The sequence below is a fragment of the Scyliorhinus canicula genome, chromosome 18, assembly GCF_902713615.1.
Source record: "Scyliorhinus canicula chromosome 18, sScyCan1.1, whole genome shotgun sequence".
NCBI lineage: Eukaryota > Metazoa > Chordata > Chondrichthyes > Carcharhiniformes > Scyliorhinidae > Scyliorhinus > Scyliorhinus canicula.
In genome coordinates this window covers 88,726,017-88,750,387 of record NC_052163.1, presented here as the reverse complement: position 1 = coordinate 88,750,387, position 24,371 = coordinate 88,726,017, and positions in this window count along the sequence as shown.

Genomic DNA, 24,371 nt, shown 5'->3' with positions numbered 1-24,371 from the left:
CGCCGTGGGGTCCGCGCATGCGCAGTTGGGCCGGCGTCAACTAACGCATGCGCAGTGGCCTTCTTCCCTGCGGCGGCTCCACGCCAAATGGCGCAGGGCTACAGAAGCTGGCCCAGCTCCAGTGGAGGAAAGGAGGCCGGGAGGCAGAGAGACCGGCCCGCCAATCGGTGGGCCCCAATCACGGGCCAGGCCACTACGGAGCCCCCCCCCCCACCCACAGGCTTCCCCTGGACCCTTCAACACTGAGGTCCCGCCGGCTCAGTGGATGTTAGAACGGCACCGGCGGGATTCGGCTTTTTGTTGACGGCCGCTCAGCCCATCCGGACCAGAGAATCAGCGCGCCAGCCAGTGCCGGCCCAAGCCGGAGAGTTGGCGTATACCTCTCACTCAGAATTGCTCTTTAAACAATAGGTTCAGCAATGTGTATCAGTGATGTGGAGATGCCAGTGTTGGACTGGGGTGGGCACAATAAGAAGTCTTACAACACCAGGTTAAAGTCCAACAGGTTTGTTTGGAATGACTAACTTTCAGAGCGCAGCTCCTTTACTCACCTGACCCAAAAGTTTAGATGTTGTTATTGGGTTACGGGGATGGGGTGGAGGCATGGGCTTAAGTACAGTGGTTTTTCCAAGGGCAGACTCGATGGGCTGAATGTACTGTAGGGATTCTGTGATTAACCAACATGGTGGGTACTGCACTTACAGTGGTTAATGCTCAAAATGAACTTCCAGATAGGGTAATGGAGGAAAACCTGAAATATTCCAAAACTTAGTTGGCTACTGTGAAACTGTGAGAGAACTACACAAACTGCGAACATTGACTTTTGCACCCCTGTCACATGGAACTCCCTCTTCTCAATGTTTGCACCATTACGAAAACAACTGCATTTTTTTATGAATGCAAACACTTCAGTGATTTCCTTCAAGCGAACAAAGTATTAGGGTTATCATCAACTTTATTTACATAGCTACACAGCCAGACAGATATTGTGTTGGTAAGCAACATCAGCATTTGTATTGAGCTTCATCACATATTTCAGAAACAGCTGACATAATAAAGTGCTTTTCAAATACAGTGACATTGTTATGTAATCACTATATTGAGTGCTGCACAAACATAAATGAGATGAGTGACTAGTTTATCTGTGTTTTTGTTCACAGGAAGAAAAATAGCCAAAATAATTCCTCAATTTTTTCTATAAAGCAGTTACGGGGTTTTAAAAGTATCTCTGAATGACTGGAGTCCCACTGTTAATGACTGCGGTCCCACTGTAGCATATCAGTCAAAGGATAGTTCCCCTGACAATATCAGCAGAAATTTTATGATTATGCAATAAAACACTTTCAAAGACTTCATTAGTGAACAACAAAGCAAGAGCAACAGCAGCATATCTGCTGCTAAAATAAAGTAGTATCGCTACAGTGCAGAAGGAGGCCATTCGGTCCATCAAGTCTGCTCTGAACCTCCAGAAGAGCATCGTACATAGGTCCACTCCCCCAACCTATCCCCATAACCCCACCTAACCTTTGGACATTAAAGGACAAATTACAAACCACAAACTGGGAACATTGACTTTTGCACCCCGTCACATGGAACTCCCTGTTATAAATGCATCTTCTTAACGTTTACACCATTAAGACAAGTTCTGCACTTTTTAATGAATGCAAACAGTTCCATGATTTCATTCAAGACAATGAATGGCCAATCCACTTAACCTAGACATCTTTGGACTGTGGGAGGAAACCGGAGTACTCGGAGGAAACCCACACAGACAAGGGGAGGACAAGCAAACTCCACACAGTCACCCAAGGCCAGAATCAAACCCGGGTCCCTTGCACAGGGGGGCAGCAGTGCTAACCACTGTCACCATGATGCCCCAGTGCTAGTTCTGGACTGCCTCTACCTAAGAGAACTCCACCTCCTGGGGTGATTCCCCACCCTGAGTCCCGATTGTTCACCCAGGCCAGTTGAGCCTTACTCTGCTGCATTGCCCTTAAATTGACAATCACCACACATTAATATTGCAATATGCCCTACCTCCTGACTCTGAGGTTAGAGGGACTGAGCAAGAGACCCTTACAGATCTGAACATAAATTCAAGGGGTTAACACTGTGGCACTTTATAGGAGGATATTTTGCATGCATTTCTTGGTTGGGGATTTAATTAAAACAATCGCTTTTGAGTAGAACATTGTCATATTTTTAAGGGAATTGAATATTAAAAGTTACATTGCCATTTCTTTGGGTCATTCGTAAACCTATATTGAAATCTACATAATAAGATTATGTTGTCAACTGTACAAATCTTTGTAATTATTCTTGCAGAACCATTTTCCCGTTAAACATTATTTAAATGTTATTCCTGTAACCTTGTCTTAATTTATAGTCCTCAGCCTCAGTACATGTCCTGCATTTATGAAATTGGATAATTCCAGTGTGAGTCACTGAAGCTGATGGTGTTCTCGAGTGGGAAGATCTTTTTCCACCAGTATTGCAGTCTGTACTGGGGTGGTCAAAAGGTGCTTTACAGACAATTACATGAGAGACTTGGTGGTTCAGATATATAGGTCCTTAAAATGCCAGGAACAAGTGCAGAAAATAATCAAAAAGACAAATGGATGCTAGGCTTTATATCTAGAGGAGTGGAATATAAGGACACAAGGGTTATCTGCAGCGATACAAAACCATGGTAAGATCCCACTTGGAGTCACTGTGAGCACTTCTGGGCACCACACCTTAGTGAGGATAAGTTGGTCTTGGAGGGAATGCAACTTGGGTTTACAAAAATAATACCAGGATTGAGTTAGGAGAAGAGGATAATCAAACTAGACCTATTTTTGCTCAAATTTAGAAGGTTAAGGGGTAATTTGATCAAAGTATTCAAGATAATAACAGGAAAAGACAGGATAGATAAATATAAACTATTCCCACTGAGATTCTAAAAGTGGGGGGATAGTCTAAAAATTAGGACTAGATCATTCAGGAGAGATGTTACGTCGAACTTCTTCCTGCAAAGAGTGGTAGAGGTTTAGAACTCTCCCAGAAACAACAGTTGAAGCGAGATCAGTTGTGAATTTTAAATCTGAGAAAGATAGATTTTTGTTAAGCAAAGATATTAAGGGATGTGGGCTAAAGACAGGTATCTGGAGTTAAGCGCAGATCTCATTAAATGGCAGAACAGGCTCGAGGAGCTGAATGGCCAACTCCTATTCTTATGATCCTATGTATAATGTAGGAAACACAGCGGACATTTTGCCCACTGCAATGTCCCTCTCCAAAAGCCATGTGATAATTAACAGATCGATCACTGATTTTGGTGATTTTGGTTCAGAGATTGGTTCAAATATTGGCCAAGACACTGTAGGGAAAACTCCCTTGCTCTTCTTTGAAGCAGTATCATGGGATTGTGTACTACCGCTCAGGAGGGCAGATGGAACCCTCAGTTCGACAGCAAAAGATGGCACCTTTAAGAGAAATACTCCCTTCCCCATAAACTGAAGTGTCGGTTTGGATTACATGCTCTGCTCAGTCTCTGGAGTCAGACATTTGAATCAAAGCACCAATCTGAGGCGATGATGATCTGATACTGCGGACTGCCTTTCACAATGTGAATAATATTGTTGTACTGAATGGCTCAAACACACAGGTTTGAAAGTGATCACGTAAAATACCCGGCATGGCTCTAAACTCGAGGAGATCAGCAAGGCCCCCTTTTCAAATTCTGGGATGTCTCAGCTGGTGCAGCCATGCATGCACAAGAATTGATCTTTGCCTAATTATGCCAAGTTTGTCATGTTAGCTTGCTTAAGGGTACAGACAACTTTTGAACCCTTTTGAACAACAGCATATCCAGCATTTTAAGTGTGACCACAACTCATTTTTTCACATCACCAACATTGTTGCACTAATTTCTTCCGCATGCAAAGTAAAGAAACTTAACCTCAATCTCAACGATTCAGAGAAAACAAATAACAGGCGTGGTTTAACAGACTCGCCGCACCTGTAATGTTCTCTGCATGCACGGATGGCGAGGTCTTTGTTGTTGAAATGATCACAGAACATGCAGCTTTGTAAATGAACAGAAATGTTTATTAATTAACTAAAATATGAAAGGGTTTCTATCATGTCTACCAAGATTACAGTAGGATAGGATGGTTAAATACAAACAACTACGGTTAACTGGTATTAATTACCATTGACTCAGGAGCTGCTGGATATGCAACTGGACTCTGTGCCTGCTGTCCAGGTTCTGTCTTCCATGTGGCTGTCTTGCAATCACCTTCTCCTGTCACCCACGCCACCTGTGGTCGGATGCTAGAATACATCCTGTCTCACATGTGGCTGTCTTCCAGTAACATTCTCCTGTCGTCACGCCACCTGTGGTCGGATGCTAGAATACTAATCTGTACATACAGGCACTAATTTTATATACCCATTATATCAGCATATCATCACATATCATCACAGTGCCCAACTTGGTGTCGCGATGAGGCCATTGAATCTTGTAAGGGGCGTCTTGCGAGATTCGGGACGCTCTAGATGGCGAGCGAGATTCAACGAAACCTCGAGAGATCTCACGATCTGGATCTCACTCTCACTTGGCAAGATTCAGATTTGCATATGTAAATGAACCATTAGGCTCATTTAAATGTGTCTTCACCGGATTCTCCCTGGGCCCGGGATTCACAGACCTCGCCAGGGCATCTTTTAGCACTGGTCCACAGAAAAGTGAACCAGTCGTCACAGCACCTGTGGGCAGTCTCCCAGGCAATTGGAGACCCCGGGTGGTTGGGGGCAGGGCAGGATAGCACTCTCACTGGCACCTTGGCACTGCCAGCTTGGCACCTACAAAATTGCTTCCAGGAGTGGCCTCGACGGGGCCTTCCTCACCAAGGTAAAAAAACAGCAAATTGGCATTTCTTGGCAGGGTATTTCACAGCACTGGAAGCATGGTAGAACACCCTGCTAAACGTGCCCGAAAGCAGACATAGACTTTTTTCATTGAATTGCGCCCAACATGTTACATTTGGAAACTAGGTGCAATGTCACATAAATGCCTCTGAGTTGGTGTGAATCAGGAGTGAATCAGAATACAGAATGCAATTTTATGGGTGCCAGGCTGGAAGTGCCAAGGTGTCCACGTGCCAGTGGGAATGCCAGGGTCCTACCCTGCCCTGTCTCCGGCCACCCGGGGGTCTCCAATGGCCTGGGAGACTTCCCCAGATGTTGTGACAACTGGTGTGAATCAGGAGGGAATCAGAATGCAGAAAATAACATGCCCTTATCCAGGAGAGGATGGAAAGTTACCAGAGTAATAGCAGGGACTTCAGTTACACATGGAGATACATGACCAACTGGAACGGTTCTCTATGGAGCAGAGATGCTATGGGGCAATTTAATAGAGCTGTTCTTAATGATTTTGATGGATAAATAAGGAGAAATTGTTTCCAATGGCAGGAGGGGCAGTATTCAAAAGATAGATTTAAGATAGTTTGAAAAAGAATCAAAGCAGAAATTAAGAGAATTTTTACATGGAGTCAGTTGCTATGAACTGGAAGACTCTCTCTGAAAGGGTTGTGGAGTGGAAGCAGATTCAACATCAGAAGGGACTTAGATGTACACTTGAAAAAGGGCAATTTGCCGACCTAGAGGAAAAAAACAGGGCAGCGGGATAACTTGGACAGTTATTTGCAAGAGCCAGAGTCACAATGACTTCTATACAGTATGATTCTATCTTTCAATAACGCTATTGCAATTTTTTCCTTTTATCATTTATTATGGGCTTATTATTATATTATTATGGGCATTTATTATTATCATTTACTGGAAACTAACGGCCTTCCCAGTGAGTCCTTGGGTAGACACCGTTAGTACTGATCCACACAAACATGGACTAGACGTACCGGCACCTCGTGGGTCTACCAGGCCATTGGAGACCCCTGGGTGGTCAAGGAAAAGCAGGGTGGCACCGTGGATTTCCCTCTGGTACCCGGGTCCCTTGGAACTGCCAGCCTGACAACATGGCATTACCACCCTGTCATAAGGGCTCACTACAGGGTCCCAGCTGGGCAGGCCTGCAACACGCTACCACGGCAACCTGTACTCTACCATCTCCACAGGGAGAGCGATTATTGAACCCCCGTAGTCCTCACAAGGTTATCCCATTCCACCCGCCCCAGTTCCAGGTCATTCCTCCCCACTCCCATGACGATGAGGCCTCCTTCGCTTCTTGGCACACAGCCTCGGGTCAACTGTCACTGGAACAGGATTAGTGGGGGACATAAAGCCAAAAGGGTATCATTGAAGGACCACCGATGGGGGCTTCTCTTCGATGCTGGCCTCACACTGAGGGTCAGTTGTCTCAGTCTCCATTTCTGATCTCGAGTCTCCAACCTTGAGGGGAATGATTTTGGGTTTCCCGTGGACTGAGTCTCTGCATGGAGGTGGGTGCAAAGGATGTTGAGGGCATTGTCCTGTCTGGAGTCATTTCAACAGAGGAGGATTTCCTGCTCCTAAGATGTTCCACGTGTTTCCTTACGGTTGTCTCTTTAGTCCTGACCTTGTACGAAATGGGGCCTGTTTTTTCTACTCTGACCCCAGGAATCCAAGAAGATCCGACTCCAAAGTCACATGTGTCTCCTGTCTTGAAGGTAATGTTAGGCCTTCAGGTATCAATGTTTTTTTCCGGGCTTTTTGTCTTGACTCCACCTTTCCCCTGAGACTGAGAAACAATAGGCTGAGTCTGGCACAGAGTCAACGGTCCTTGAGCAGCTCCCCTGGTGTGACTCACGTTGTAGTGAGCAGCACGGTGCTGTAATCAAAGAGAAACTGGGAGAATTTTGAAACATTAGGACCCCCATTCAGCCAGGCCAATGGAGGATAGACGGAATGGCACCGTTCAGCTATATTTAATCCCGTTGGACTTCACAAATGCCTGGAAGTCTCCGCTGGTGAAGGGGATTCTGTTATCTGACACAAGGACCATCGATATCCCATGAATGCAAAGCGTTTGCCAGAGTTTCTCTGTGGTCATGTAGGAAGTCATGAAGGGCATCTGGTGTATGTCCATCCATTGAGAATGGCCTATCACCAAGATCAAGAACATCAAGGGGCCCTATTCACCAAGTTCTTAGAGCCAGTGTCAAGCCCAGGCAACCAGACATAGCTCATTGTGAGCATCTTCATCTTGGAGACTCCAGGGGCACGATTCTCCGCTGCCCACGACGGGTCGGAGAATAGCAGGAGGGCCTTCCCGACAATTTTCACGCCCTCCCGCTATTCTCCCCCCCCCCACGGCCGCCCCACGACACGAATCGCTGCTCGCCGTTTTTTACGGCAAACAGCGATTCTCCCCAGGCCGATGGGACGAGTTCCCAGGCCTTTACGGCCGTTTTCATGAACGCAATCACACCTGCTCTCACCGTTCATGAAAACGGCCTCAAAGTGCCGTCCCGGACAACCATGGCACCGATTGGCACGGGCCTGCGATCGGTGGGCACCGATCGCGGGTAGCGGGTCCGATACCCGCGCACTATTTGTTATTCCGCCATCCTGCAGGATCAGTCCGCGGGGCGGCTGAGGGGCATGACGGCCCGCGCATGCGCGGGTTTGACGCATCTACGTGATGACGTCATCCGCGCATGCGCGGGTTGGAGCCGTCCAACCCGCGCATGTGCGGCTGACGTCATCATGCGCGTCAGCTGCCGTGACGCTTGGCGCGCGGACTTAGCGATGGTCACTAAGCCCGCGATGCCGTGCTTCACGGGGCCGCGCTGCTAGCCCCGCCCTGGGAGGAGAATCGGGTCCTGGGAGGGGGCGCGGAGGCTGCCGTGAAACACGGCCAGTTTCATGGCAGCCTTTACGACTCGCCGCATTTGCGGAGAATCGCGCCCCTGGTGACTCATCTGTAGCTGCGTCAAGATTGGGAGCTGCCCCGGGTGGAAGAAGACCACTTGGGCTCCTGATAGGATGATTCCATCTTCCATACTCAATTCTTGATGTTTGGATAGGAAGGGCTTCATATCCTCAGTGGGGTGCCCTCGAAAGCCGCCACTTAGGATCATGTGGTGCACATTTACCAGCGTGGGTCCTTCTAGGTCTCCATTTGGACTAGTTTTGCGGATACAGGCAGGGTATCCAGTAGATTTTGTGTCAGTATGATTTCTTCCATTGCTGGCAGAGGATTCCAAGCTTGTGGGCAGTGGTAGTTGACTCATGGCATCAGCTTTGGCGATGTGCGTGCCAGAGTGGCGTGCCACCAAAAATAGTATTGAATGTTGCCAAGGCGAAGACGGGGGGCGGGGGGGGGGGGGGGGGGGGGGGGGGGGGGGGGGGGGGGGGGGGGGAGAGATCACGTTGTCCTCCTTAAAAAGGCCCAAAAGGGATTTATGATCCATGATTATCGCAAAGTACCAGCCATAGACATATGGATAGAACTTCTTGACTCCAAATATTTTCTGCAAGCCATATCAAACTCTAGCTGGAGGTTAACGTGACTCTTATCAAGCTTGGTAAAAGTGTGGCCTCCTGCCAGCTTTGCACAGAGGTCCTCGATGTATTGCATGGGGTACCGGTCTTGATGGGTAGGCCTCTATTCACAGTAAATTTATAGTCCCGCAAAGGCCTGACTTGTTGGACTTGAGGACCGGGACTACTGGCATGGCCCATTCTGCAAATTGCACCAAGACAAGATATGATGCCAAGACTCCCCAATCTCTCTGATTTGGTCTCTTCCTTGGTGAGTAAAGTATAGACGACTGGTTGAGCCCTTAAATACTTAGGTAGGGCAATAGGGTCGACATAGATTTTGCTTTTTCTCCCTGTTTTCTGCATTGCCTTCCTGAAATTGTATAGACCACCAGTTCTCATTTTGGAAATTTGCAGCAAGTACAAATGGATCCATTGGAATTAGTCTCTGCCCAGAAGACTAGGCCCATGTCCTCCTACAACAATCAGAGAGAGTCAGACCGCTTGCTGTCCATGGGTAACTGGGGTCAGGATGGTTCCTATAATCCGCAAAGGTTTCCTTGTATACCTGCCCAACCTGGCCCTGGCATCTCACAGGCCCATGGGCACAATGCCCATTCAGAGGTTCCTGAAAGTCTGTTCCCCAATAATGAAATGGCAGATCCTGTGCCCACGTCCATTTCCAGGGTATGGCAATTCACCTGGAGTTTGATTTTAATTGGAGCAACCTTGGGGCAATGATACAGTTCAACTGTATCCTTCTGTCCTATGCGGGATTGTGGATTTGTAGGGCCTGGGCCTGAGGTGACTTTGGCTTCTGGCCTGGGTGGCACACGTACTGTCGATTCTTGCAGCCTTGCATGTCCTTTGGTCACAGGTACAACATCCTTGTGACTGTTCCCTGAAGTCCTCTGGAGAAGCTTCCCTAATATTTCTGGAAATTCTCAGCTGGCCATTCATAGTCTTCAGTGCCATGTTTGAGTGGCGAACAGGCAGTGGGTGGGGAACATGAGTGATCCCAATGAAGAAATGTGTCTTCCCTTCACTGTAGGTCACCCTACACTGAGCACGCTACGGTCCATTGGGCCTTGAAGTTCCTTTCTCAGCATTCTCCAGGGACAATGCCAGTTCTATGGCTCTTTCAAGGTCTAGGGTATGTTCTGATAATAGCCTTCCTGTGTCGCGACATTGTTTATCCCGCATACCAATCGGTCCCATAGCATCTTAGTAAGGGATAGTCCATACTTAGTGTTCCACCTGTTTCCTGAGTCTAATCAGGAATTCCGTCCCAGATTCTCCAAAGGTCCTTCCAGCTGTCTTAAAAATGCTGGAGAATTATCGATGGTCTTGGGTCATAGCGGTTTGCCACTATCACTACCAGTTTGTTAAAGGTGTTTGAGTCCAGAGCTGTCGCGTACGTCAAACTCTTAATGATGTTGAACGTTGGGGCTCCACAAGTAGTCAGAAGGATTACCTTGTTGGACATCACCTTCTATGCAGTTATCACAAAATGAGTAGCGCATCCCTTCAGCATATGGGGGTGAGTTCTCTACACCCGCATCATATAGCTCTGGTTTTCAGAATAGGGGCATTTCCGGGTTATTCTCGCACTTTGTTCCTTGCTAAAGTTTCAAGGAAGGCTGTCCAGAATTTCATACTTGATTCTCACCGCCAATCTAATAATCCAGGAGTCACGAAGAAGAAGGCAGATTTATTTTAACTGAAAAGATAAAGCTGCTACTGTGGCGTACAATGCTAATGTCCCAGCCCGGGACGATCAGAATTCCTGATCAGGGTCTGGGAACAGCATTTAAGTGACTCACCAATGAGTTACAACTGTGAGTGCTTCCACCCATTACCACGGGAACCCGTATTCTCCGAGCCCTACGGGGAGATCAATTAGTGATCTCCTGTGGTCCACCTGAAGGTTATCACAAAGCTTTAACTGTGCAGTGATAAAAATACAATAAAAACCTTCGCTGGGCAAATGAGCAGAAAGAAAGTTCCACAAAGTGATGAGCACATTTCCCAAGCCTTGCTGAACCAAGTTTGAGTACTTTAGAACTGTGGTCCTTTACGTTATGGCAACAGCCAGATTGTCAGCAGCATGCAGGTGAGATGCAAGAGCCAAGTTTAGCAGGACAGGTTGAAGGAAGAATGTCACCCAGGATACTGCAGTGGTTTCTTAATGTGCGGAGATTGGGCCTTTATCATTCCATTCAAAAAGTGGCATCTCTAAAATGACCTGCTTGATTAGAAGCAGGTAGTTTATCGCCTCATTCAATATTGCACAAGATTGATGAGCCGAATGGACTCTTTCTGTGCTGAATGATTCTGTATCATTCTATCAGAAGGGCAATTTATTATTTCTAAATTTTCATAGTCTTTTACATCAAGGTGCCCCTCCAGCCTGCTCTGTCATTCAATAAGATCTGTTTGCATTTCAAAATCCACATTCCCATGTAATGAAAATCGCTTATTGTCACGTGTAGGCTTCAATTAAGTTACTATGAAAAGCCCCTAGTCGCCACATTCGGCGCCTGTTCGGGGAGGCTGGTCCGGGAATTGAACCATGCTGCTGGCCTGCCTAGGTCTGCTTTAAAAGCCAGCGATTTAGCCCAGTGTGCTAAACCAGCCTTGGGCTGGGGGTCTCTACCCCCATATAACAAAAACAGAAAATGCTGGGAAACCTCAGCAGGTCTGACAGCATCTGTGAAGAGAGAATGGAGCTGATGTTCCGATCCCCTTAGGAGAACAAGATGCCCCATCTCTCATTCATAGTGTCGAGCAGCCTTGTGAGGTCGGCATCCCAAAAGCAAAGGGCAGGTCTGCGCGCTGCCATGCTTGTGTGTTGACTGGGAGTGAGTGGGGAGAGAGCGTTTAAAAGCAGCTCCCCCTTGTTAGCGGGTGAGACACTGAGGCGCGAATCTGGTGAATCAGATAGCGAAACTGCCAGTAATGGTGGCAAGAAACTCATGGGGGCTCATTTTTGGCACGAAGTGTCATTAAATACAGACCACAATCTTGCCAACATGACTATCAAGAAACACCCCGCCGATCATGCCCAAAATGACACTTAGAAATGTTTCCGTTAAATCGCGCTGCTGATTTCAACATTCTGAATCTATTCATTTCTACTTGCTCCAATTGACCAGAACTGAATCCGTATTTTCCTATCGGAGTTTTCCGCTCAGATCTGAAACAATAGTGAAGGTTTAGGTTAGGGGCATGTAATGGTGGTAGCTTGACTCTGAGTGAAAAGATTGCGCAGTGAAACTCCATCCCAAGATTTTTACAACTCTTGAGTACATGATTGTTGGTCTCATGAGGTCGAGTTTCTGTTTTGGACACAGTTGGCCATCCAGGCATTAATTCTGCTCCCAACTGCATTCGTCTTCGGAATTGATTTTCTTTTTCATTCGCGATTCTGCTCAAACCTGATTTCACCTCGCCGAATATAAAATTGGTCATAAACTAGCACAATTGTTTTCGAAGGTAATTGCTTACTTTTGCTTGCTTTAAAATCTATTCCTTGACATATTTAAGAGTGATAATCTGTCGCAGTTTTACTGGTACAGCTGTAAATGTACTTTGTTTAGCACAAAGAAATAAGCTTTTTGAATCAGTGTCTGGTTCACTGTTGTTAGTTATCCGACTGTGATCAATGTACAACATATAAATCCATACTGTATATCACTGTGTCCCTGTGGGCTCCATCTGTGAGCCGTTGCGCGGCTCTGCCCACAGGGGGAGATGAGGAGCATGTACAGGGCTCCGCCCTTGGCTCCGCCCATGGCTCCACCCACAACCGGAAGTATAAAGTGCTGCGGTCTTGCGAGTCTGCCTTCAGTTCAGCTAGTCGCAGGCAGGCTCAGTTGTAAGTCGATTAAAGCCACAGTTTACTTCAACTCGTGTCTCTAAGTGAATTGGTGGTTGCATCACTGACTTTAAACAATTGAATTGAATTTTTAAAAGCCATGGACTGAATCTTCCAAGGGTGGCGCAGGGCTCAGTGGCTAGCACTGCTGTCTCACAGTACCAGAGACCTGGGTTCAATTTTGACCTCAAGTGTCTGTCTCTGTGGAGTTTCGACTTTCGCCCCATGTCTGCGTGGGTTTCCTCTGGGTGCTCTGGTTTACCCTCAAAGTTCAAGAATGTGCAGGTTAGGTGGATTGGTCATGCTAACTTGCACCTTATTATCCAAAGATGTTTAGGTTAGGTGGCGTGATGGGAATAGGGCAGCGCAGAGGGTGCTCTTTCAGAGGGTTGGTGCAGACCAGATGGGCCGAATTGCCTCCTTCTGCACTGTGGGCATTCTATTTTATTTTATTGACGCTCATCATCCTATTCACTTACCTTAAACCTGAGCATCACCTTTCTCACCCAGACTTCCAAATCACACCCCGTGAGAAATGCAGAGTGAACCTGCTCTTGGAATCTTCCCTTTGTAGGGCAGGAATGTTGGGGGAAGCCAAGCCATGCTTCCTTTTTATGGCACTAGCTGCTGTGCATCGATAAGTATAAAGTCCCAAAACAAGTTAGGGAAGGAGAAGGGATAGGGCGGCAGGTAAGTGGATGAGAAGTAGGGTGACAAGCAACTATCTGAGAGGGTCAAGTGGCAGGTATGTTGGTGAGGGGGTAGGTTGATGGATAGGTAGGTAGGTGAAGGTGTAGGGTGGCAAGAATATGTGTTTGGGCATAAGGTGGGCCAGGGGGGATCTGGCAGGTAGTCGGGTGGTCAGATAGTTAGTTAGTGGGTTGGGGCAGGCGCACAAGGTTTGGGGGGGATGGAATTGGGGGAAAATGATCGCAAAGTCAGGGGGTGGTCAGGTGAAGCTGAAGGGTCCAGTAGGAAGTCAGAGGTCAATAATACGGTTACCCAGGTGTTGGAACTGGTTTAAATTCTTCTGATGTCTCCTGGGTAACTATTCAATGAACAAGTTAGAGCCACCCGAAGTCTCCAACTCGAACTCCGATTTCAGAGTTACAGACACAGGCCAATTGCTCAATGGAAGATGAAACTTCCAGGACAATTCGTGCATTGGGGTTTCCCAGTGATTCACCAGCCCATTTTCCAGTTTACCTCTTGTCGTGTTAAGCACAGTAAGATAACACGGGCTGCAACTGGATGCAGCTTTACCTGAGAAATACTCCACACCTTGAAGTTAGTTCAATATGATTTATTGAACCTGTCACACAGTTAGCTCAATCCTCTGGGCTAGGGTCTGGCCGATAGAATACAATGTTGACAAATGTGAAGTTATTCATTTTGGTCGGATTAACAGCAAAAGGGATTATTATTTAAATGATAAAATAATGAAACATTCCGATGTGCAGAGAGACCTGGGTGTGCTAGTGCATGAGTCACAAAAAGTTGGTTTACATGTGCAACAGGTGATTAAGAAGGCAAATGGAATTTTGTCCTTCATTGCTAGAGGGATGGAATTTAAGACTAGGGAGGTTATGCTGCAATTGTATAAGGTGTTAGTAAGGCCACACCTGGAGTATTGTGTTCAGTTTTGGTCTCCTTACCCGAGAAAGGACGTACTTGCGCTGGAGGGTGTGCAGAGGAGATTCACTAGGTTAATCCCAGAGTTGAAGGGGTTGGATTATGAGGAAAGGTTGAGTAGACTGGGACTGTACTCATTGGAATTTAGAAGGATGTGGGGGGATCTTATAGAAACATATACAATTATGAAGGGAATAGATAGGATAGATGTGGGCAGGTTGTTTCCACTGGCGGGTGAAAGCAGAACCAGAGAGCATAGCCTCAAAATAAGGGGAAGTAGATTGAGAACTGGGCTTAGGAGGAACTTCTTCACCCAAGGAGTTGTGAATCTATGGAATTCCTTGCTCAGTGAAGCAGTTGAGGCTCTTTCATTAAATGTTTTTAAGATAAAGATGAAATTAAAATCGCTTATTGTCTCAAGTAGGCTTCAAATGAAGTCACTGTGAAAAGCACCTAGTCACCACATTCCGGCGCCTGTTTGGGGAGGCTAGTACGGGAATTGAACCATGCTGCTGGCCTGCCTTGGTATGCTTTAAAAGCCAGCAATTTAGCCCAGTTTTGTGAAGAATAAAGGGATTAAGGGTTATGGAATTCGGGCCGGAAAATGGAGCTGAGTAAAGATCAGCCATGATCTCAATGAATGGCGGAGCAGGCTCAAGGCTTGATGGCCTACTCCTGCTCCTAGTTCTTATGTTCTGTGAGTTCTACTCTCTGCTAACCTAGTGTGATTAATCTGTCTGACTGAACCAGACTAGCTCTTAGCCACGTGCTGTAGGAGTTATATGATATATACACCCTGACTCACACAGTAGATATCAACAGTGGAAAGAGGCGGAGTGTGAGTGCCTCGTGCCTTTTATAGTGAGAAACCACCCCCCCCAAGTGTTCTGCCTGCTGATTGGTTATGTCCTGTTCTCTGTATTCATTAACTGCCCGTTTGTATCTCATTATGTGCATGTCTGCACATCATGACACCTCTGAGTTTCCAGACAGACACCGGAAGTTCTGGGCCCATACTGACTATTTACTAATTTCACTGATATACCAGTTCCAAAGTATCTTTTATAAATATATTGGAAAGCTTTAAAAATGTGTTGATTGGTGTCTTTGCACCTGATAGAAATTCAGCTTAAAAGCTGTTTGGAAGGCTCACAGATGGGTGCAATTAGTGGAACCTTGCACTATTGTTTACTTCAGTCTGGGACTGCAGCCAGTAAGAGGGTGAAGCTGGCTCCCAGTACTGTATCTTTTAAAGCAATACAAAAGGATTTGCAAACTCGATTTGCACTGGGTATAATATCCATTTTAAATTCCTCAATGTTTTGCTCTGGTTTTGGGTGAATTCCGCTAAAATAAATCAGCACAACTTAGCAGACATGTAAATGTCCCTGTGTTTGAAACTCTTCATAGCCTTGACCCTACCTATCCACACATTCTTCTCCAGCCTTACTATGTCCAATATGTCTCTTCTGCCTTCCTTTTGCCCCAACTTTAGCAGGGTCATGAATTCAGCCCGAGAGGCTCCAGGCCCTGGACATCCCTCTGCTTCTCCAATGCAGCACATCACCTCTCTCTCCCCCCCCCCCCCCCCCCCCCCACCCCCCTTCTCTCTCCCTCCGGCACCCCCATCTCCCCTTTTAATACTCTTCTTACAATTTGTCTCTGCGACCATGTGTTTGAACACTTCTCCTCATATCTCTGCCTTTGGATTGGAGTCCATTTTGTGATTAGGCTCTGTGAGGTTTTTCTATGTTAGAGGTGCAATATGTGCTCTTATGTTGTTGTTATTTGTCTTTGGTGACTATTCAAGGAAAGAAAGGAAACTATTTTAGTATTCTGACTAACGTCCTTCTCGCAACCATGAAGACAGATAAGGCTATCCACAGCCATCACGTTAACCAATAACCAGCCACTCCGGATTACAGGTGCTCAAGGCCGGGATCTTTAAAAAAAGGTTGTCAATTCGACAAGCAATCGAATGGCTGATGAGGGTAATGAATGCCCCATCAGATGACTGAATCAAATACCCTAGTGGGGAAATCAAATGCCTCATAAGGGGATTAAATGCCCTTAGGAGAGATTGGACTTTCTCGGAGATAGCTGAATTTTCTAGGAGGAGGCTGAATTTTCTAGGAGGGGGCTGAATTTTCTGGGAGGGGGCTGAATTTTCTCGGAGGGGGCTAAATTTTCTAGGAGGGGGCTGAATTTTCTGGGAGGGGGCTGAATGTTCGTGGAGGGGGCTGAATTTTCGAGGAGGGGGCTGACTTTTTGAGGAGGGCACTACATTTTCTAGGAGGGGACGGAATGCCATCAGAGGGAACTGAATTTTCTACGAGGGGATTGAATGGGGATTGAGGGAACCAGAGCTCTAATTGAGGAGGATTAACTGCTGAATGCAATTTTATCTACAGTTAATTTTCAAACAAATAAAATTATTGTTTATCATTCTGTGGACTCCAGATAAAAACATTGCTATTACCTCAATGTCTTCTTTGGTTACGCTGGCATATAAATATTGAGAGAAGCAGTGACCTATGACCTCTCCCCTTCCTCAGTCTCCATGGACTGTGTGAGGTATCGAAGCAGGGAAACAACAGCATAAAAAGAACAGGAATTAAACAACTTTGAGAGCCATCTGAAATTCCTTCGACATTGCCACGAATCATGGCCTGAGGATGTTTGTGATCGGAATGTAGCAATTTATTTAAACACTGGAACCTTTCTCTACTTTCCTTCCCACTCTAATTCCCAGGAGATCCTAATGAATAGATATGTCCACTTAATCTGTCAGCGTTGACAGGTATCTGTGTGTGTTTGCCTCCATCAACGCTAATTAACCATGGTTGCCCGACTTTGGCTACATGGCTGCTCAGCATGTTGAGAATAGCAGCTACTTGTTAGACATTCTCAACAAGGATTTCCTTTTGCCAAATTGGACCGAAGGCATTGACTGACACTACATAGTCCCGCTGTGCAGCACACCAGCAGGTTAGACATATAGTGGAGCTTAGAATCATTCATAGTGAATCCAGGCACAGAATTTGTGATTTAAGTTATGCACTCACGCAAGTGAAGGCCATCAGGCCCACATGCACTCACTTCATTTTTCTGTCTGATCACGTCTGCAAACACCATCGCTTCGCACCCCCCCCCCCCCCCCCCCCCCCCCCGAACTCCTTGAGAGACAAACAATCCTGAATCAAGTTATTGGGTATCATTCAGTCTTGAATTACAAGTTCCAAATAAGAACATTCCTGTCACCTCAAAGACTTTACTAGCCACATTGGAAGATAACATTACTCAAGGGAAGGCAGTGACATAGTGGTATTGTCATTGCCAAACAGAGACCCAGAGTAATACTCTGTGGACCCAGGTTCAAATCCCGCCACTGCAGATGGTGAAATTTGATTTAATATATCTGGAATTAAAAATCTAATGATGGCCATTGACCATTGTTGTTTGTCATAAAACCCCATTTGGTTCACTAATGTCCTCTTTAGAGAATGAAATCTGCCGTCCTGGTCTGGCTGACATGTGATCCAGATCCACAGCAATGTGGTTGCTTTTAACTGCCCCCTCAAGGCAATTAGTGATGGGCAATAAATGCTGGCACAGCCAACGATGCCCATGTCCCGTGAAAGAATAAACAAAAGTCTCCTGTGAGATGCAATGATGCAAGACTGCCCTTATTCCCTGGCCTCTCCATGGACTGTGTATTCCTACTTCCGGCTTACAAACAGCAACTCAAGCGTTCTGAGCCAGTCAAGAAAAGCGAGCAGTGCTGGTCCGAGTGCTATCTGAGGATATCCTCCTCAGCTGCTTGGAGTCTGTGGACTGGTCCATATTCAAGGCCGCGGCAGCTAACCTGGATGAGTGTGCAACCACCATCACAGACTTCATCAGTAAGTGTGTTGAGGATTGTGTACCAAAGAAGACAATATGGGTGTTCCCCAAACGGAAACCTGGCTCAACCAAAGGGTTCACTCCCTGCTGAAGTTCTGGATGGACACGATCAAATCTGACGACCCTGACCTATATAAGAAATCCAGGTACGACATATGGAAAGCCATCAGGGATGCAAAAAAAAACAATACCGCATCAAACTAGAGTCCCAGGCCAACGACACTAACCCACGACGACTAAGGCAGGGCCTACACAAGATCACAGGCTACAAAGCAGGGCCAGGCGGAATATTTGGGGTTGGAGCATCCCTACCCGATGATCTGAACAAGTTCTATGCCCACTTTGAGCAGTCAGCCAATGCATCAGTGCCACCCACCCCAACAGCCCTGGACATACCCATACCCACTGTTACAGCCTCAGAGGTAAGTGCTGCCTTCTTGAAAGCGAATCCACGGAAAGCGACGGGCCCCGACAGAGTCCCTGGGCGAGCACTCAGAGCCTGCACAGACCAGCTGGCAAGTGTATTCACAGATATCTTCAATACATCACTTCTTTGCTCTGAGGTCCCCACTTCTTTCAAGAAGACCACCATAATACTAGTACCAAAGAAGAATAAGGTAGCCTGACTCAATGACTGCTGACCAGTGGCCGTGATGTCTGTTATCAATGCCAGCCTCCCAGACGGTCTCCCAGACCACTGCAGTTTGCCTATCATGGCAACCGGCCCACAGCAGATCTTATCTCCCTGGCTCTACAATCAACACTCGAACACCTTGACAACAAGGACACCTATGTCAGACTGCTGTTTATAGACTACAGCTCCGCCTTCAACACCATTATCCCAACAAGGCTAATAACCGAACTCTGCAATCTTGGACTTGACCCCTCCCTGGGCAGCTGGATCCTTGACTTCCTCACCAACAGATCGCAATCCATCAGGATAGGTAACAGCACCTCCTCCACAATAGTCCTCAACATCGTGGCCCCGCAAGGATGTGTTCTCAGTCCTCTACTGTACTCCCTATACACACATGACTGTGTGGCAAGATTTAACTTCAACTCAATCTATAAGTTTGTGGATGATACGACTGTGGTGGGCCGTATCTCAAACAACGATGAATCAGACTACAGAAGGGAGATAAATCACTTGATTGCATGGTGTAACAAGAATAATAATAATAATACCAAAAAACAACCTCTCTCTAAATGTCGGAAAGAACAAGGAACTGATCATCAACTTCAGGAAGCCTAGCATGACACACAGTCCTGTCTGCATCAATCCGAAGAGGATAGCTTTAAGTTCCCGGGATGTCACCATCACCTATAGTCTGTCCTCGTCCACTCACGTTGATGCAACAGTCAAGAAAGCCCAACAATGTCTCTACTTCCTATGGAAGCTAAAGAAATTTGGCATGTTTGCAGCAACACTCACAAACTTCTTCAAATGTGTGATAGAGAGCATCCTATCCGGCTGCATCACAGCCTGGTATGGCAACTGCTCGGCCCAAGATCGCAAGAAATTGCAGAGTGTGGTGAACTAAGTCCAACGCATCACACAAACTTGCCATCCTCCCATTGATTCTGTAAACACCTCCCGCTGCTTCAGGAAGGCAGACAGCATTGTCAGAGACCCCTCCCACCCAGGCATTGCCTTCTTCCAGACCCTTCCATCAGGCAGAAGGTACAGAAGTCTGAAGACCCGCACATCCAGACATAGAACCAGCTTCTTCCCCATAGCTACAAGACTCTTCGCACTGATCTGTTCTCTGTAAGAACACTATTCACAACACCCTATGCTGCTCTAGCTCATGTATTTGCTTTCTTTGGCCCCTTGTTCCGTACTGTAACCAATCACAGTTTGTCGATGTACCATTTGTCAATGTACTCTGTTGATTATTCTCATTGTCTCATATGTATGTATTGTGTACATTCCCTCGGCCGCAGAAAAATACTTTCACTGTACTTCGGTACATGTGACATTAAATCAAATCAAATCATCCAACCTGTGCCAGCTCTTCAAATACGCTACCCATTCCCTTGCCCTTTTACCATGCTCTATCCTATTCCCAGGAGCTGACATGGTAAAGATTAGTTCAGTCAATAAGCGGTGATTGGATGATGCCAAGCCTAACTTATAGTAATCACATGCCAACCTTTTAACAAAAGTTACACTTACGGAAACATTGGCAAATCAGTTGGCTCGATTGAAAATTATTGCCGTGTTGGGAAGGAAAATGGGACAGTCATGTCATAATATACATCCAGATATGATGGAGTGCAGACAGGCAGTGATTGACACACAGGATGATCAGTGAACACACAGAACACAGCAGTCAATCACCAGACAGGATATGACCACTATAAAGCCAGAGGGCACCAGTTTTCCCGCTCTCTCAGGATCCAGCCTCTGAGACAGTCAGAGCTCGTGAGCAGCAACTAGAGCAAATACCATGTGGTAGTCAGTTAGTCTGGTCAGGTTAGCCTCAGGTCTCCAGTCAAGTCAGCATAGTGTCAACCCACAGTTAAGCATGTAATATAGTTAGTTGTTTAATAAAATCGTGTTGCATCTTTTCAAGTGTTAGAAGCCTGTCTCTCTCTCTCTACTGCACCAAACGCAGTCCACGTAGACCCAGCTCACCCGACACATCAGGTACCAGTGAGTAAGGCGGAAGTTTGACGGACCTACCTTGAGATAATCTGCCTTTGACCAGCGATCAGCCATCCGGTAACATGGACAGCGTCCGCCCTCCTCCGCAGCTCCGCATCGCCGGCAACCTCGGTGCAAACTGGAAGATTTTCAGGCAGAAGTTCCAGATATATCTTGAAGCCACTGACCTCGAGGCCACATTGGATGCCAGGAAGATCGCACTATTCCTTTCTGCAGCCGGTGACCACGCTATCCCCATCTACAAATCTCTCACATTTGCTGAAGGCGAAGACAAGACGAAGTTTGAAACAGTCCTGCTGAAGTTCGACAGCCACTGTGACATTGAGGTCAATGAGAGCTTTGAACGGTACGTTTCCCAGCAGAGGCTTCAGGGTAAGGATGAACCTTTTCAGTCCTTTTTAACCCATCTCCGCATCCTCGCGCAGTTATGCAACTATGACTCGACAACTGATTCCATGATCCGGGATCAGATTGTTTTTGGGGTCCACTCCGATTCCCTTCGCCAGCAGCTCCTAAAAGTTAAGCAGCTCACCCTTGCCATCGCTATCGAAACCTGCGTCCTCCACGAGCACGCTAACAACCGGAGCTCCCACATCAGGGCAGCAGAAACGGCACGGCAAAACCCCCATGAGGCAGAACGGATGCAGGCCATCAAACAAATGCAGGGCCTGAGTCTGGATGAGAGCGGCCATTGCGCGCACTTTTCCCGGGCTCCAGCACATGCGCAACAGGACCGAGGGGACGGCGAGACCGACGACCAGCCTGCACATCGTTTGACCGCATTGCGCATTCGCGGTGGCGCACGGAACTTCCTGATGTCGACGTCATGACGTGTTCCAATTGTGGCTCCGCCCATTTAAAGCGGCACTGTCCGGCAAAACCTCGACACTGTCTCCAGTGTGGTAAGCTTGGTCACTACGCAGCCCTTTGCAGATCTGCTCCACTGCCCAGCACACAGCGATCCCAGCCACAGCGCAGGGAAGGAAAATGGGACAGTCATGTCATAATATACATCCAGATATATGATGGAGTGCAGACAGGCAGTGATTGACACACAGGATGACCAGTGAGCACACAGAACACAGCAGCCAATCACCAGACAAGACATGACCACTAAAAAGCCAGAGGACACCAGTTTTCCCGCTCTCTCGGGATCCAGCCTCTGAGACAGTCAGAGTCCGTGAGCAGCAACTAGAACAAACACCATGTGGTAGTCAGATAGTCTGGTCAGGTTAGCTTCAGGTCTCCAGTCAAGTCAGCACAGTGTCAACCCACAGTTAAGCATGTATTATAGTTAGTTGTTTAATAAAATCGTGCTGCATCTTTTCAAGTGTTGGAAGCCTGCCTCTCTCTCTCTACTGCACGAAACGCAGTCCACATAGACCCAGCTTAACCAACACATCAAGTCATTTGAAGAAAATTATGATGGAGGTGTCAAGATAAGTATAATTTGTTCTTGTGTTTGTTAGGGTTCCCAGGCGTCCACAGCATCCTTGCAGAGTGGGCAGAAGTATTTCAAATAATCTTCAGAAATACATCAGAGAATGTATTTAATTCCACAAAAAGTATAAGGAAGATAAAAAGAGATCGGAAATAATTAAGCAGGTGGGATGAGGAATTGCAGGTGGGTTTAATGTGGATAAATGTAGGATGATGTGTATTAGAATAAAGCACCAAATTTGTATGCACAATATGCATGTTGCAACACTTCTATGAGTACAGAGTAAAGATGGTATAGGATTGGATCGTTCACAGACTGTTGCAGCCAAATTAAAGGTGTTACCAAGAAAGCTAATCAAATACTAAGCTGGTAACGAAAGATTATTTGACTTTCAGTTTAAACAAGTTACCCTAACTACATGTCTTACATATTGTGCCACACTTCTGCTGTTGTCAAGGGACCTCACGCTTTGTGAGGAACAAGAAGGTAATAATTAATAAAGAGACACTTGGTAGAGAAGATTTTGCAGCATTAAACTGCCTTGGAGCACAGCTCCAAGTCCTTACATGCTCACTTCACGGCAGCTAGATGTATTATGGCCAAGAGAGAACTCCAACCTCTGGGGTGATCAATCACTTCTGGTTCCCATTGATCCCTCAAATCAGCTGACCCTTTTCAGATGTAATGTCTTAAAGAGACTGACATCACAAACACGACAACAGGTCTGATTCTGGAGAGTTAAATTTAAAATCTATGTCCAGCAATATCCCCTCTAAGCTCTGCAGGTGTGTGTCTGTGCAAGCTATATGGAATGTATTTTGCAAGAGTAACAAACAGGCGGTGAATTAAGAAATCATTAGAGGCAACACGGTGCTCATATTTAGGTACACTACTTTAAAGATGATCTAAACGGATTGATTTTTTTGGGGACCATTCAGAGATGAACACAAAGAACACTTTACATCAAGAAAGACTCACAGAGTTGGAGCAACTTCAATGGAAAGTAGAATTGAGAGGAGACAGAATCTGTCAAATGCAGAAGGTAGGATTTTCCGGCCCTTCCCACCGGTGGGATCTTCCGGCCTTGCCAAAGGCGACCCACCCCCTCTCTCACGCTAGGTTCCCTGGCGGCAGGATGGTGAAGCCACACAAAACGTCAGACGGATCCCGCCAGCGACTAATGCCGAGCCCTCTCTGTCGCTTGAAAACACACTAGATATTCTCATTTAACATTGTCTAACTCGGCTAAATAACTGAGTAATCGAGATGTAAGTAAAGTAAAGTCGCCATAGTCCCAGATGACCATGGATTGTTTTCCTCTTTGAAGGGGAGTGCTGACTGGTGGTGATTTAACTTGAGGGTCATCACACCTCAGGCGAAGGGCAAGATTTTGAAGACAGAGCCTTCATGAATAACCTCAGCTGGGACCGGAATTGAACTTGCGCCTTGTTCTGCATCTCAAACCAGCTGTCCAGCCAACTGGGCTGGGTGATCGGGGATATCAGGGGACAGGCTGAGAGGAGGGAGGTGCAGCATCCACTAAAGGGGTAGCACAGTCAGAAGGGGGTTTCTGATCTGGGCATCCCCCCACCAACCTTTCCGGCCCAAAATCTAGGCTTATTGTTTTGTGGACTTCTCCCACACTAGGTAAACCCTCCCCCCAGCCTAAAAATTAAGCTGGACAGGTTTATGCCTCCTATTTCGAGGAGACAGAGTGAAAGGCCAAACTGGTTCATTTTAAACTGAAAATAAAGCCGTTACTATGGCTCACAAAACTAACGTCCCAGCCCAGGACCATTGGGAACTGCTGGCCTGGGTCTGGGAGCTACATTTAAAGGTCGCGCTAACGAGCCCAGCTTGGTGGACCTCTGCCAGTTCACCACAGGAATGCATATTCTATGAAGTCCATGGGGAGATCCACCAGTTCCCTTGTGATCCTTGTGAGAATAATCTATTCCCCTCAAGTCAGAATCACCCCCTCACCACTGCAGTGATGAGGCCTCTTTTGTCGTTTGGCACAAGGCCTCAAGTTGACAGCAGGTGGATCAGGGGCGTGAAGCCGACTAGGAATCGTTGAGAACAGAAGGGCCACAGATAGAGGCTTGTCTTGAGTACGGACCTCTGGCAGAGGATCAATTTCCTCAGTCTCCATTTCTGACTCCGAATCTTCATCGTCGGGGCAGACGACTCTCAGGTTCCCTGTAAGTTGAGTCCCCTAGGTGGAGGTAATTGAAACGGGCAACAAGGATGTTGTCTCTGCTGAAATAGACTCTGCTGCCAGCCTTTATTAGACGGGTTTACGAGCCCCAGCTGGGCGAGCATCCACCCACTAGCGTGGGTCTTCAAATTCCATGAGTCCCGTAGGGAGATCAATTGAGGTGGGT